General features: G+C 44.2%; 1 protein-coding gene and 1 pseudogene across 2 annotated transcripts in view; one reads left to right on the forward strand and one right to left on the reverse strand.

Moving 5' to 3' along the window:
- Positions 1 to 14,936, forward strand: part of PIK3CB (phosphatidylinositol-4,5-bisphosphate 3-kinase catalytic subunit beta) — a 187,632-nt gene that overhangs the window by 5,552 nt on the left and 167,144 nt on the right. The gene's annotated exons all lie outside the window — the stretch shown is intronic.
- On the reverse strand, positions 3,205 to 4,982 carry LOC101178388 (annotated as a pseudogene).

A 14,936-nucleotide genomic window follows, 5' to 3' on the forward strand; every position in this document is an offset into this window, starting at 1 on the left:
GTCCCTCTAATTTTTGTATTTTTAGTAGAGACGGGGTTTCACTATGTTGGCCAGGCTGGTGTCGAACTCCGCCCTCTTTGGCTTCCCAAAGTGCTGGGGATTACAGGCGGGAGCCACCGAGCCTGGCCAGCAGTTTTCTTTTCTCCCCGCCCTCCCGCCGTGCCCCCCCCCCACCCCCCGCCGCCGCGCCCCGTTCCCCGCTCCCCGCCCGGTCCCCCCAAGCCAGACGGAGTCTTGCTCAGTCATCCAGGCTGGAGTGCAGTGGTGCGATCTCGGCTCACTGCAACCTCTGCCTCCTGGGTTCAAGAGATTCTCCTGTCTTAGCCTCCCAAGTAGCTGGGATTATAGGCGCATGCCACCACGCCCGGCTAACCCTAGCAGTTTTCATGTCGTAGCACCCCTCTGCCCCACTCCCCATCCTGTTTGAGTGTAAAATCTAGTGGTTATATATAATTTATCCCTTTGCCTCATCCCCCCTCACTGTACGCACAGCCAATCCTTGAGCACACTCTAAATTTTACCTCCAAAATATATCCCACATATGTTTATTTTCATTTTGTTTTTATTCCCACTACCCCAGTTCTTCCTGGGTAGTACCTTCCTAACTGGTCTCCTTGCCTCTGTTCTTACTCTATTTTTCACACAGCAGTCAGAGTGATTTTTACTTATTCTCCTGTTCCAGTGGATTCTCATTACACTAAGAAGTAAATCCAAACTTTATCTGCCTGTCAGCTAATTATTGTTTATTTTTATTTTATTTTATTTTTAAAATAGATATGGGATCTTGCTATGTTGCTCAGGGGTCTTGAATTCCTAGGCTGAAGCAATCCACCCATCTCAGCCTTTATTTATTTTTATTAAGTTTTCCTTTATCTGTCATAATCTGTTTGAGTGCTAAAAAAAAATAAATAAAATAAAAAAATTTGGCTGGACACGGAGGCTCACACTTGTAATCCCAGAACTTTGGGAGGCTGAGGTGGGCGGATCACATGAGGTCAGGAGTTTGAGACCAGCCTGGCCAACATGGCAAAACCCCATCTCTACTAAACATACAAAAAAAAAAAAAATTAGCCTGGCGTGGTGGCATGCGCCTGTAATCCCAGCTATTGTGGAGGCTGAAGCAGGAGAATCGCTTGAACCTGGGAGGTGGAGGTTGCAGTGAGCCAAGTTGCACCATTGCACTCCAGCTTGGGCAACAAGAGTGAAACTCCATCTCAGAAAAAAAAAAAAATAAAAGATAAAAATTTTTTTAGAGGCGGGGTCTCCTTATGTTGCCCAAGCTGGAGTTCAGTGGCCATTCACAGGTAGTATCATAGGGCACTACAGCCTTGAACTCCTGGTCTCAAGTGATCCTCCTGCCTCAGCCTCCCCAGTAACTTTAGGCACATTTCACCTCTCCCAGCTTGCTTATTTTATTGTTCATTTATTTATGGTCTTTTTCCTCCAATATAATGTAAGCTCCATGATGGCAGGGACCTTGTCTTCCCTGGAGTATTTTCAGGAACCAGAACAATACCTGGAAAATTTAATTAATGGGCCGGGCGCTGTGCCTCACGCCTGTAATCCCAGCATTTTGGGAGGCAGAGACGGGCGGATCACAAGGTCAGGAGATCGAGACCATCCCGGCTAACACTGTGAAACTCCGTCTCTACTAAAAATACAAAAAATTAGCTGGGCGTGGTGGCGGGCACCTGTAATCCCAGCTACTCGGGAGGCTGAGGCAAGACAATGGTGTGAGCCCGGGAGGCGGAGCTTACAGTGAGCCGAGATCGCGCCACTGCACTCCAGCCTGGGCAATAGAGCGAGACTCCGTCTCAAAAAAAAAAAAGAGAAAAGAAAATTTAATTAATGTTGAATGAATAAATGTAGGAATGAAATTAGTTCTAAAATCTTTTGATTGAATGTACAACGTATATCCTGAACACACTTCCCCCTTTTTTTGGTTCCAGATTTGGGCAAATTAGACAGTAACCAGAGACCCTAGGGTTATTATTCTATCAGGTACCTTTTTTTGTTTTGTTTTGTTTTGTTTTGTTTTTGAGACGGAGTCTCGCTCTGTCGCCCAGGCTGAGTGCAGTGGCGCGATCTCAGCTTACTGCAAGCTCCGCCTCCCAGGTTCACGCCATGTTCCTGCTTCAGCCTCCTGAGTAGCTGGGATTACAGGCGCCCCCACCACGCCCGGCTAATGTTTTTTGGTATTTTTTTTAGTAGAGACGGGGTTTCACGGTGTTAGCCAGGATGGTCTCGATCTCCTGACCTTGTGATCCGCCTGCCTCGGCCGTCCAAAGTGCTGGGATTACAGGTGTGAGCCCCCGGGCCCGGCCTTTTTGTTTTGTTTTTGAAGAGACCAGGTCTGGCTCTGTCACCCAGGCTGGAGTGCAGGGGCACAATCGTAGCTCACCGTAACCTTGAACTGCTGTGCTCAAGTGATCCTCCTGCACCGGCACTGGCCTCCTAAGTGGTTATTAATAGTACTATAGGCATATACCACCATGCCTGCCTGGTTAACTGAAAAAAAAAAAAAAAAAAAAAAAAAAAAAAATTTCTTAGGTAGACACAGGCTCTTGCTATGTTGCCCAGGCTGGGTCTCACGCTCTTGGCCTCAAGCCGTCCTCCTGCCTTGGCCTCCCAAAGTGCTCTGATTACAGGCTAGAGCCACTGAATCCAGCCTCCTATCAGGCATTCTTAACTCTCTCAATCTTCATTAAGGTGCTCTACCCCTGAAAAGACCAAGCCTTTAGACATTAAGCAATTAATGACAAAAACGAGTGTGAATTTTGTTCACTGTGTCCTGGATCATTAGTCTTTTTGAAAATAAGGAACCAAACAAAACCACCATGTTTTGTCCTTTTGAGGCTTTGAATTTTGGTCTTGACTGAAGGGGATTGGTTTTAGGATGTGGTAGTTTGATCCTGTATTCAATCGTATTTAGTATTTTTAGAGATCAGGAATATTTATTTATTTATTTATTTATTGCCCGAGTTTCGCTCTGGTTGCCCAGGCTGGAGTGCAATGGTGTAGTCTGGCTTCATTGCAACCTCTGCCTGCTGGATTCAAGCGATTCTCCTGCCTCAGCCTCCCGAGTAGCTGGGATTACAGGTGCCCACCACCACGCCCAGCTAATTTTGTATTTTTAGTAGAGATGGTGTTTTACCGTGTCAGTCAGGCTGGTCTCGAACTCCTGACCTCAGGTGATCCGCCTGCATTGGCCTCCCGAAGTGCTGGGATCACAGGCGTAAGCCACTGCACCTGCCCAGGAATTTTTAGTTTAATTAGACAACTTAGTTTTTGAATCTGAGACCCTCCCATTGCAGATATGTGTGAGAGAGTGTGTGTGTTGTAAGAATATATGTGTATGTACGCTCTGAACTATTTGGTTTAGAGTTACTGTATCTTTTTTTTTTCTCAAACTTTGTTTTGATGGGTTTCAAAATTCTGTGACAGATTTTTGGTCCAGTTGTTTCCATTAAAAACTACTGATTTTAAAGGTTAATAATTTAAAACTGCCACATGCCAAAAAAAAAAAAAAAAAAAAAGAAAACCCAAATGGTCCATAACACATTCTCCTTTTCTTTTGAAGGGTTTACAGTGCATTGTTATCATTAACCAGTCATCTACTATTAAACCTAAATGGCTGATTGAAACAAACATTTCTGAGGCTGTTCTTCCACCACTGATTAAGACTCGGGTGGCAGGTATTAGGGATAACATTCATTTAGCCTTCTGAGTTTTCTGGGCAGACTTGGTGACCTTGCCAGCTCCAGCAGTCTTCTTGTCCACTGCTTTGATGACACCCACGGCACGGCAACTCTGTTTCATATCATAAGCAGCAAAATGACCCAGAGGAGGATAGTTCTAGAAGCTCTCAACATACATTGGCTTGCCAGGAACCATATCAACTATGGCAGCATCGCCAGACTTCAAGAATTTAGGGCCATCTTCCAGCTTCTTATTAGAATGGTGATCAATCTTTTTCCTTCAGGTCAGCAAACTTTCAAGCAATGTGAGCTGTGTGACAATCCAGTACAGTGGCATAGCCAGCACTGATTTGACCTGAATGGTTCTGGATAATCACTTGAGCAGTGAAGCCAGCTGCTTCCATTGGTGGGTCATTTTTGCTGTCACCAGCAATGTTACCATGATGAACATCTTTGACAGACACATTCTTGACATTGAAGTCCACATTGTCTGCAGGAATAGCTTCATCCAAAGCTTCATGGTGCATTTCAACAGACTGCTTCAGTTCTAACATTGACTGGAGCAAAGGTGACCACCATTCCGGGTTTGAGAACACCAGTCTCCACTTGGCCTATAGGCACAGTACCAATATCACCAGTTTTGTAGACATACTGGAGAGACAGATGCAAGGGTTTGTCAGTTGGATGAGTTGGTGGTAGGATGCAGTCCAGAGCTTCGAGCAGCATGGTTCCCCTGGCATTACCATCTTTATGGGTGACTTTCTATCCCATGAACCAAGGCATGTTATCAGTTGGCTTCAGCATGTTGTCACTATTCCCACCAGAAGTTGGCACAAATGCTACTGTGTCGGGGTTGTAGCCAATTTTCTTAATGTAAGTGCTGACTTCCTTAATGATTTCGTCGTATCTCTATTGGCTGTAGGGTGGCTCAGTGGAATCCATTTTGTTAACACCAATTAGTTGCTTCACACTCAGCCTATAAGCCAGAAGGGCATGCTGACAGGTCTGCCCATTTTTGGAGATACCAGCTTTAAATTCTCCAACACCAGCAGCAACAATCAGAACAGCACAGTCAGCCTGAGATGTCCCTATAATCATGTTATTGATAAAGTCTCTGTCTTCTGGAACATCAATGATAGTCACGTAATACTTGCTGTTCTCATATTTTCATAGGGAGATATCAATGGTGATACCATGTTCATGCTCAGCTTTCATTTTATCCAAGACCCAGGCATACTTGAAGAAGTCCTTTCCCATCTCTGCAGCTACCTTCTCAAATCTTTTTTTGACAGGGTCTCACTCTGTCACCCAGATTGGAGTGCAGTGGTGCAATTGTGGCCCACTGCAGCCTTGACCTCCCCAGGTTCAAGTGATCCTTCCAGCCTCCCAAGTAGCTGGGAGTACAGGCATGCACCGTTATGCCCAGCTAACTTTTTCTTTTTTTTGGTATTTTGTAGAGGCAGTGTTTCACCATGTTGCCCAGGCTGGTCTCAAACTCCTGAGCTCAAATGATTTGCCTGCCTTGGCCTCCCAAAGAGCTAGGATTACAGGTGTGAGTCATGGCACCCAGCCTAGGATCTTTCTTTTTGTGACCCCCCCTTCTCCCCGAGAATGTATATCTCTTTCATTTCTTTTCTTCTTTTTTTTTTTTCTCGAGGTGGAGTTTCGCTCTTGTTGCCCAGGCTGGAGTGCAATGGCGTGATCTTGGCTCACTGCAACCTCCGCCTCCCGGGTTCAAGTGATTCTCCTGGTCTCAAACTCCCAGCGTCAGGTGGGTCCTCCTGCCTGGGCCTCCCAAAGTGTTGGGATTATGGGGATGAGCCACCGCGCCCGGCCATATCTCCTTATTTTCTTTTAATAGCTCCTCAGATATTTAGCAGATCACCTGAGGTTGACCCTTTAACTGGGAGTAGCTAGCTTACTGCTGGAATCAAGAATGTGAATCTCAACAGTCATCTCCTATATTATAGTGTTGCTAGAGATAGGTCTGCAGCTCAGAATTCTCTCCAGTGCAAACCCAAGGACAGCATCCCTGGTCCTGTAGTTTGTCTTCTGGTGCTTCAGGCATTCAGGAGACCACCAGGCAAATGCTGATTTGCCCTCAAGGGAAATACGATCCTGATTATCCATGCCTGCAGGGGGAGGATTATATGGATTAAACTAAATCCATGGGTAATCCAAAGGCTTTATTTTAAACTACAGTTTAACCACATTCCTGACCACAGTTTTTTCTTGTATTTCTAATAACTAATTTATAATATTACTGATTTCACATTTATCTTCTTCTCCTGCCACTTAGAAGTAATGGCAGTTGTGACACTGAGAAAAGATGGAAGAAGGAGTTAGATAATCAACCAGCAGATGATTTGGTATTAACTGGGTGGTTTAGCTACAATGCTTTCTAGACCATGAAGACCTGAATTCCATGAATTCCTTACCTGCTGAGTAACTGTCAACAAGAGGTCAAACTCCATTTTGATACATTTGTACTTTACTTGCTTAAATGATTGAGCTTTTGTGATTTAAGTAATCAGTATTTCAGATTATCAGAATTATAACCCAATTTGAAGTTTTCCTTTACTGTTTAATAAGTTAGCCTACTGATAGGTTTTTTATTTTTTTTAAATTTTTTCATTATTATTTTTTGAGATGGAGCCTCGCACTGTTGCCAGGCTGGAGTGCAGTGACGCCATCTCGGCTCACTGCAACCTCTGACTCGCTGGTTCAAGTGATTCTTCTGCCTCAGCATCCTGAGTAGCTGGCATTACAGGCATGCGCCACCACGCCCAGCTGATTTTTGTATTTTTAGTAGAGATGGGGTTTCACCATGTTGCCTAGGATGGTCTCGATCTCCTGACCTTGTGATCTGCCCACCTCGGCCTCTCAAAGTGCTGGGATTTCAGGCGTGAGCCACCTTGCCCGGCCGTTGCTTTTTTTTTTTTCTGTAGCCAGTCTACTACTACATCTGACAAGTTACGTGTTCATAGTTACACAGTAACTATTCATATTTCATTAAATAGTTGAAATATGATCACTTAAAATTGTTTATTCTTGATTTAGTGTAGGCCTTGTATTTATTTATTTATTTTTTTTTAGGGATGGGGACTTGCTGTGTTGCCCAGCTGGCCTATAACTCCTGGGCTCAAGCGATCCTCCCACCTCAGCCTCCAGAGTAGCTGGGACCACGGGCAGGTGTTGTATTTAGATTCTATTAAAGTCAGTGTTTTCTTGTAGCTTCATAAACCATTACAAATTGCTGCCATTGTGTTATCTGAAAAAAAATGTAGTTTGTTAACTGAAATGTTTTTCTGCAGTGATATATGTTGGCTTGAACCCAGCAGGCTGAGGCTGCAGTGAGCCAAGATCACGCCACTGCAAAAAAAAAATATAAATATAAATATTATATATATATATATTTTTTGCAGGCCGATTCTCCTGCCTCAGCCTCCCAAGTAGCTGGGATTACAGGCGTGTGCTACACACCTGGCTGATTTTTGTATTTGTAGTAGAGATGGGGTTTCACTGTGTTGGCCAGGCTGGTCTTGAACTCCTGACCTCAGGTGATCCACCCACCTCAGCCTCCCAAAGTGTTGAGCCACCGTAACTGGCTACAGTTATATATTTTCTTTTTCTTTTATTTTTGAGACAGAGTCTCACTCTGTTGCCCAGGCTGGAGTACAGTGGCGCGAACTTGGCGCACTGCAACCTCTGCCTCCCGGGTTCCAGCTGTTCTCCTGCCTCAGCCTCCCGAGAAGCTGGAACTACAGGTGCGTGCCACCATGCCCGGCTAATTTTTGTATTTTTTAGTAGAGACAGGGTTTCACCATATTGGCCAGGCTGGTCCCGAACTCCTGACCTCATGATCTGCCCTTCTTGACCTTGTGATCTGCCTGCCTCGGCCTCCCAAAGTGCTGGGATTATAGGCGTGAGCCACCATACCTGGCCTAGTTATATATTTTCAAAAGTCAAGTTCCATATTTATGAGCTAGTTATCATTCCTCTTAAATTTTGAGCGAGAGTTCCTGGGGATAGCCAACTGGAATTCTTTTTTTTTTTTTCTGGAGACCTGTCTTGCTCTGTCACCCAGGCTGGAGTGCAATGGAACCATCTTGGCTCTCTGCAGTGTGGACCTCCTGAGCTCAAGCAAGCCTCCCCAGTATCTGGGATTATAAGTGTGTGCTACCCATGTCTGACTACTTTTTGTATTTTTCATGGAGAAAGATTTTGCCCTGTTGCTCAGGCTAGTCTCAAACTTCTGGGCTTGAGTGATCTGCCAGCCCCAGCCTCCCAAAGTGCTGGGATTACAGGTGTGAACCAAAGCACCCGGCCAAGCTGTCTTAACTCTTGATGTGCACCTTCACCCACCATTCCATTATTAATATTTTTCCTTTTTTAATTTTTATTTTATTTTTATTTTTATTTTTTGAGATGGAGTCTCACTGTATTGCCCAAGCTGGAGTGCAGTGACACCATCTCGGCTCACTGCAACCTCTGCCTCCCAGGTTCAAGCGATTCTTCTGTGTCAGCCTCCCAAGTAGCTGGAATTACAGGTGCCTGCCACCACTCCCAGCTAATTTTTGTGTTTTTAGTAGAGGTGGGGTTTCACCATGTTGGTCTGGCTGGTCTTGACCTCCTGACCTCAGGTGATCCGCCCACCTCGGCCTCCCAGAGTGCTGGGATTACAGACATGAGCCGCCATGCCCAGGCTATTAATATTTTTCCTAACTGAGGAGCTTCTGGGTTTTAGGTCTTCATTTTGCTCACAAGTATTGTCTAATATCTCTGTAATTTGTACATGATGGTCCAGTGGCTCCTGACCTCAGGTGAGCCACCCGCCGCAGCCTCCCAGAGTGCTGGGATTACAGGCGTGAGCCACCCTGCTCAGCCCTGAGCATTAATTTGTTGTTGTTGTTGTTGTTATTGTTGTTGTTGTTGTTGTTGTTTTGAGACGGAGTCTTGTTCTGTCGCCAAGCTGGAGTGCAGTGGCACAATCTCGGCTCACTGCAACCTCCGACTCCCGAGTTCAAAGGATCTCCTGCCTCAGCCTCCTGAGTAGCTGGGATTACAGGCACGTACCACCATGCCCAGCTAATTTTTGTATTTTTAGTAGAGACAGGGTTTCACCATGTTGGCCAAGATGGTCTCGATTTCCTGACCTCGTTATCTGCCCGCGTCAGCCTCCCAAAGTGCTGGGATTACAGGCATGAGCCTGTAATTAATTAATTCTTTTTGTAGGCATTATCCTATTGGTATACTCACATGTGTCGAAAATGATGTATGGTGAAGGCTCTTTGTTGCATTATTGTTTATAATGGCAAAATTCCTGAAGTAACTTAAATGTTTTTCACTAGGGGAATTATTTTTTTAAAAATTGGACATTCCTGTGATTGAATGCTCTGTAGCCATTTAACAGAGTGAAGAAAGTGGGCCAGGCACGGTGGCTCATGCCTATAATCCCAGCACTCTGAGAGGCCGAGCTGGGTGGATCATCTGAAGTCAGTAGTTCTAGACTAGCCTGGCCAACATGGTGAAACCCCGTCTCTAATAAAAGTACAAAAATTAGCCGGGTGTGGTGGTGCGCACCTGTAATCTGAACTACTTGGGAGGCTGAGGCAGGAGAATTGCTTAAGCTCTGGAGGCAGTGGTTGCAGTGAGCTGAAATTGCACGACTGCACTCCAGCCTGGGCAACAGAGCAAGACTCCATCTCAAAATAAACAAACAAACAGAATGAAGAAAGTGTTTATGTACTGATGTGGAATCATTTTACCACATAAATGAGTTAGGTTAAAAAACCACAAAGGTGTGGTTACAATATGTGGGGAATACTATCACTGTTGCTACACTTATTCCTATTAATGAGTAATGTAATAATATTGTAACAGGAAATTCTGAGGTGATGTTTGAATTGAGATGTGAAAGGTGAATTATGTAGGTCAGTGTTTCTCATCTGGGGTTGGGACTGATGTTTAGGGACTGTTTCAGGAATGAGAGCAGGGGACGATTTTAGCTTGTACAATTATTGGGGAATGTATTAGTATTTAGTGTGCAAAGGCCAGTCATGTTAGCCTTAGTAATGTAAAGTGTGCAACAGTCTTACAAAGCAAAGATTTGTTTTGTGTCTTGTAACATCATCAATTTTCACTTCACATAGGTGAAAACCTATTTGTTTTAGTCCGTAACAGTGGATCTCAACTCTGGCTGCACATCAAAATCACTTGAGAAGGCTTGATTGATTGATTGAGACAGTCTCGCTCTTGCTCAGGCTGGAGTGCAGTGGCGCAATCTCAGCTTACTGCAGCTTCTGCCTCAGGTTCAAGCGATTCTCCTGCCTCAGCCACCCAAGTAGCCCGAGACTACGGACACTTGTGACCATGCCCAGCTAATTTTTGTATTTTTAGTGAAAATGGGGTTTCGCCATGTTTTCCAGGTTGGTCTCAAACTCCTGGCCTCAAGTGATCTGCCCGCCTTGGCCTCCTAAAGTGTTGGGATTACAGGCGTGAGTCACACCATGCCTGGCCTACTAGGGAAGTTTTTAAAAGATGATGAGGCTGTACCTCATATGAATTACATAAAAATCTTTGCGATGATACCTCGGCATCAGTATTGTTTAAAAATTTCCTTCTTATTCTAATGTATAGCCCAGGTTGAAACCATTGCCTAAATCCTAACTTCATTTTACACATAAACAAAATATAAAAATGGCATAGTTTTAATACTCAGTTTTCCCAGAATTCACCTCCTTTGGAAATCTAGAGGAGATTATGCTTTGGTTTGTTCAGAACTTTACCAAGAGTTATCTTTCTAAAATGTATGTCACCAGTGGCATATGTTGGTAGTGATTTTTTTTTTTTTGGAGACGAAGTCTCACTCTGTCGCCCAGGCTGGAGGACAAAGGTGCAATCTCGGCTCACTGCCACCTCCGCCTCCAGGGTTTAAGTGATTCTTCTGCCTCAGCCTCCTGAGTAGCTGGGACTATAGGCACGTGCCACCACGCCTGGCTAATTTTTGTACTTTTAGTAGAGACGGGGTTTCACCATGTTAGCCAGGATGGTCTGGATCTCCAGACCTTGTGATCCACCCACCTTGGACTCCCAAAGTGCTGGGATTACAGGCGTGAGCCACCACGCCGGGCCTGGTAGTGATGTTTAATCACCAAGACAATATGTGCACATCAGTCTGCCTTTGTAGCTGTGATATTCAGTAATTTTAAGTTTAGGTTCAAGCTTTGACTACCTTTTTATGACTTATAATGTAGTTGTACCAGAGCATTTACCATTAGCATATATATAATTTTGTACTAAGTTATATTCATTTCTCTTTATATTATAGTTAAGACTCTATATAACATATACATATATGTAACTAAAGTTTTGTTTAGTTTGTATTATGTATACATTTTGTTTCCAATGGTAAAGGGATGTTATGAAATATTTATTATTTAAAAAAAGGAAGCATTGAGTCCAGCACATGGGAAGGCTCTTTAGCAGGAGGGAGCCTGGCATTTCGGAGGAACTAAAAGGAGGCCATTCTAGCCTGAGAGAGTGAGGTCGAGAGATGTGTAGCATAAGGGTGTAAGATGAGCCAAAAAGAGAGGTAGAGTCCATTCAGCACCTTGTAGGCTGTGGGAAGGATCTTGGAGAGTTGTTTGACTGGAACAAAAGCTGAGGCATCGTGAGCTGTAGAGTTGCTTGACCAAGTAGAATTTATAGCTGAAATGGACATTAAAGAGCATATAGTTAAACCATCTTGTTTTACAAATAAGAAAAAGGAAGTTAAGGGAACTTTCCCAAGGTCACACAGTGAATAAATGAGCTAGAGCCAGAACTTGATGACACAGTTCTTTGTTTCTGCCTGACTGCCAGGCAGAGGAGTTAGATTTTAGACATTTAGGAGCATATTGGGTTTTGAGCGAGAGAATTCCAGGATGGAGATGGCTGCATGGCTGTGTGCAGGCTGGAGGCAGTGAATAATAGAGAGTCATAAGGTCAGGACCTCCATGATTTTATTCTCTGTTCAAACTGAATCACTAAATATGAGTTTCCATCTTGACTATTATTTTAAATAGAGACAGGGTCTTACTATGTTACCCAGGCTGGACTTGAACTCCTAGGCTCAAGCTATCGATAGCTCTCACCTCAGCCTCCTGAGTAGCTGGGACTACAGGCATGTACTACCACGCCCAGCCCCATCTTGACTTAAGCTCAGTTATTTAATAGCTTTTGTTTTCCTTTTTAGAGATGGGATCTCATTCTGTTGCCAAGGCTGGAGTGCATTGGTGCAGTCATAGCTCACTGCAGCCTCAAACTCCAGGGCTCAAGTACTTGATCCTCCCACTTCAGCCTCTGGTGACTCGGGAGGCACAAGCCACTGTGCCTAGCTAATAGTTTTTTGTGTTAGTGTAACTGTCTCCCCTTCTAGATCGTACACCTTTTACTTCCTATACATTCTGGCCCAGTGCTTTATTTATATAAAGTATTGAGTTTTACTCGTGAGTTCCCCTAGCATCAAGGTTTGAATTGGGCCATCAGCCTGCTAGCATCTACATTTTATGTTGCTGCATTGACTCTTTACCTGGTTGTGTATTTTGGCTCAGTAGTTTTAGGGGTGCCTGCAAGGATTAATTAATGCTCTTCTCTACCAGCATATTTTAATTATTCTACTTTTTTTTTGAGATGGAGTTTCACTCTTGTTGCCCAGGCTGGAGTGCAATGGCGTGATCTCAGCTCACCGCATCCTCTGCCTCCTGTGTTGCAGTGATTCTCCTGCCTCAGCCTCCCAAGTAGCTGGGATTACAGGCATGTGCCACCAGGCCTGGCTAATTTTTTTTGTATTTTTAATAGAGACGAGGTTTCTTCATGTTGGTCAGGCTGGTCTTGAACTCCCGACCTCCAGTGATCCACCTGCCTCAGCCTCCCAAAGTGCTGGGATTACAGGCATGAGCCATGGCGCCCGGCCAATTACTATACTTTTAAGTTGTGCTGAAAATAGGGAAATAAATAGGACCTCTAAGGTTTAGATCTTTTTCAGAATGATTTTTTGTGTACTTAATTCTCTGTAATATTAGCCGTGGATTGGTCCTATTATGGTACATCATCAGCTCACCCAAATGATGTGAATAAACTCTCAGAATTCTTGATACCATTTGGTGACTCACAGTGAGGGTAGCCTCACTGTTACTAGCAATTAACTGACAATCTCCAGTGAAACTGTCACCTTGTGGTTTTTATTTTTTATTTTTTAAGTTTATATTTATTTATTTATATATTTATTTTGAGACAAAGCCTCACTCTTGTTCCCAGGCTAGAGTACAATGGCGTGATCTTGGCTCACTGCAACCTCTGGCCTCCTGGGTTCAAGCGATTCTCCTGCCTCAGCCTCCTGAGTAGCTGGGATTACAGGCGCTTGCCACCATGCCCAGTTAATTTTTGTATTTTTAGTAGAGATGGGGTTTCACCATGTTGGCCAGGCTGGTCTCGAACTCCTGACCTCAAGTGATCCGCCCGCCTCGGTCTCCCAAAGTGCTGGAATTATAGGCGTGAGCCACCATGCCCGGCCAGTTTTTATTTTATTTTAATTTATTTACTTTTTAGAGACAGGGTTTCACTCTGTTGCCCAGGCTCACTACAGCTTCAACCTCCTGGGCTCAAACAATCCTCCCACCTCAGCCTCCCATATAGCTGGTACCACAGGCATGCACCACTATGCCTGGCTAATATTTGTATTTTTTGTAGAGACAGAGGTTTCGCCACATTGCCCAGGCTGGTCTCAAGCTACTGAGCTCAAGTGATCCACCTGCCTCGGTCTCCCAAAGTGCTGGGATTACAGGCATGAGCCATTGCACCCAACCTGCCTTATGATTTTTAACTACCTTATTCAAATATATAAAAAGATTACCACCAAGTGTGTGTGTGTGAGCGAAAAATACCTAAAAAGAGGAGAAGTTACTGCCATGTATTGAGGATTTCTTTGTGCAGGCACCAGGCGAAGTGCATAATTATTTATTTGAATGCAGTTTATCCGTCGGTATCTGTGAAGGATTGGTTCCAGGATTCCTTGTGGATGTCAAAATCCATGGGTGCTCAAGTCTGTTAGATAAAATGGTGTAGTATTTGCATGTAACCTGCACACATCCTCCTGTATACTGTGTACTACTGTATGTTGTTCTAGAGATAGCCTGTGCATTTATGAATAATTTATGAATATATACATGTAAACCCACACTCTCACAAATGGCAGCATAGCATGCTCATTATTCTGTGTCTTCTCTTATCTCTTAATATATTTGATGCCATGTATCTGTAGGTGTAGAACTGCTTTATTTTTTCAGGACTGCTTTGTATTGTGTCAATGTAACGTATTTTTTCTGTATTTATATATGGATGGATGTTTAAATTGTTTCTAATCTTTTTTTTAATTCTTTTTCTTCTTTTTTCTTTCTTTTGTAACACCAGGCATTAAGAATTTGTAATCTTTTGTTATGGTTTTGACTAGTTTTTTTTTTTTTTTTTGAGACAGGATGTGGCTCTGTCACCCAGGCTGGAGTGTAGTGGCACAATCTTGGCTCACTGCAACCTCTGCCTCCTGAGCTCAAGGCATCCTCCCACCTGAGCCTCCAGAGTAGCTAGGACTGCAGGAATACACCACCACACCAGACTAGTTTTTGTATTTTTTTGTATTTTTTTTTTTTTTTGAGACGGAGTCTCGCTCTGTTGCTCCAGCCTCGTTGCCCAGGCTGGAGTACAGTGGCATGATCTCGGCTCACTGCAAGCTCTGCCTCCTGGGTTCATGCCATTCTCCTGCCTCAGCCTCCTGAGTAGCTGGGACTGTAGGCGCCTGCCACCACGCCCGGCTAATTTCTTTTTGTATTTTTAGTAGAGACGGGGTTTCACCGTGTTAGCCAGGATGGTCTCGATCTCCTGACCTCGTGATCCACCTGCCTCGGCCTCTCAAAAGTGCTGGGATTACAGGCGTGAGCCACCGTGCCTGGCCAAATTTTTGTATTTTTTGTAGAGATGGGGTTTTGCCATGTTGCCCAGGCTGGTCTAGAATTTCCGAGTTCAAGTGATCTGCCCACCTTGGCCTCCCAAAGTGCTGGGATTACAGGTGTGAGCCATGCCTAGGTGGTTTTGACTAGTTTAATATGGCCAAATTTGAGATCAACCTTTGGAACATACGTGTGGAGACAGAGACAAAGGATAACAGTTGAGTGGAGGAAGGAAGGTGGAGGGTTGGGGAAA

The sequence above is a fragment of the Nomascus leucogenys genome, chromosome 8, assembly GCF_006542625.1.
Source record: "Nomascus leucogenys isolate Asia chromosome 8, Asia_NLE_v1, whole genome shotgun sequence".
NCBI lineage: Eukaryota > Metazoa > Chordata > Mammalia > Primates > Hylobatidae > Nomascus > Nomascus leucogenys.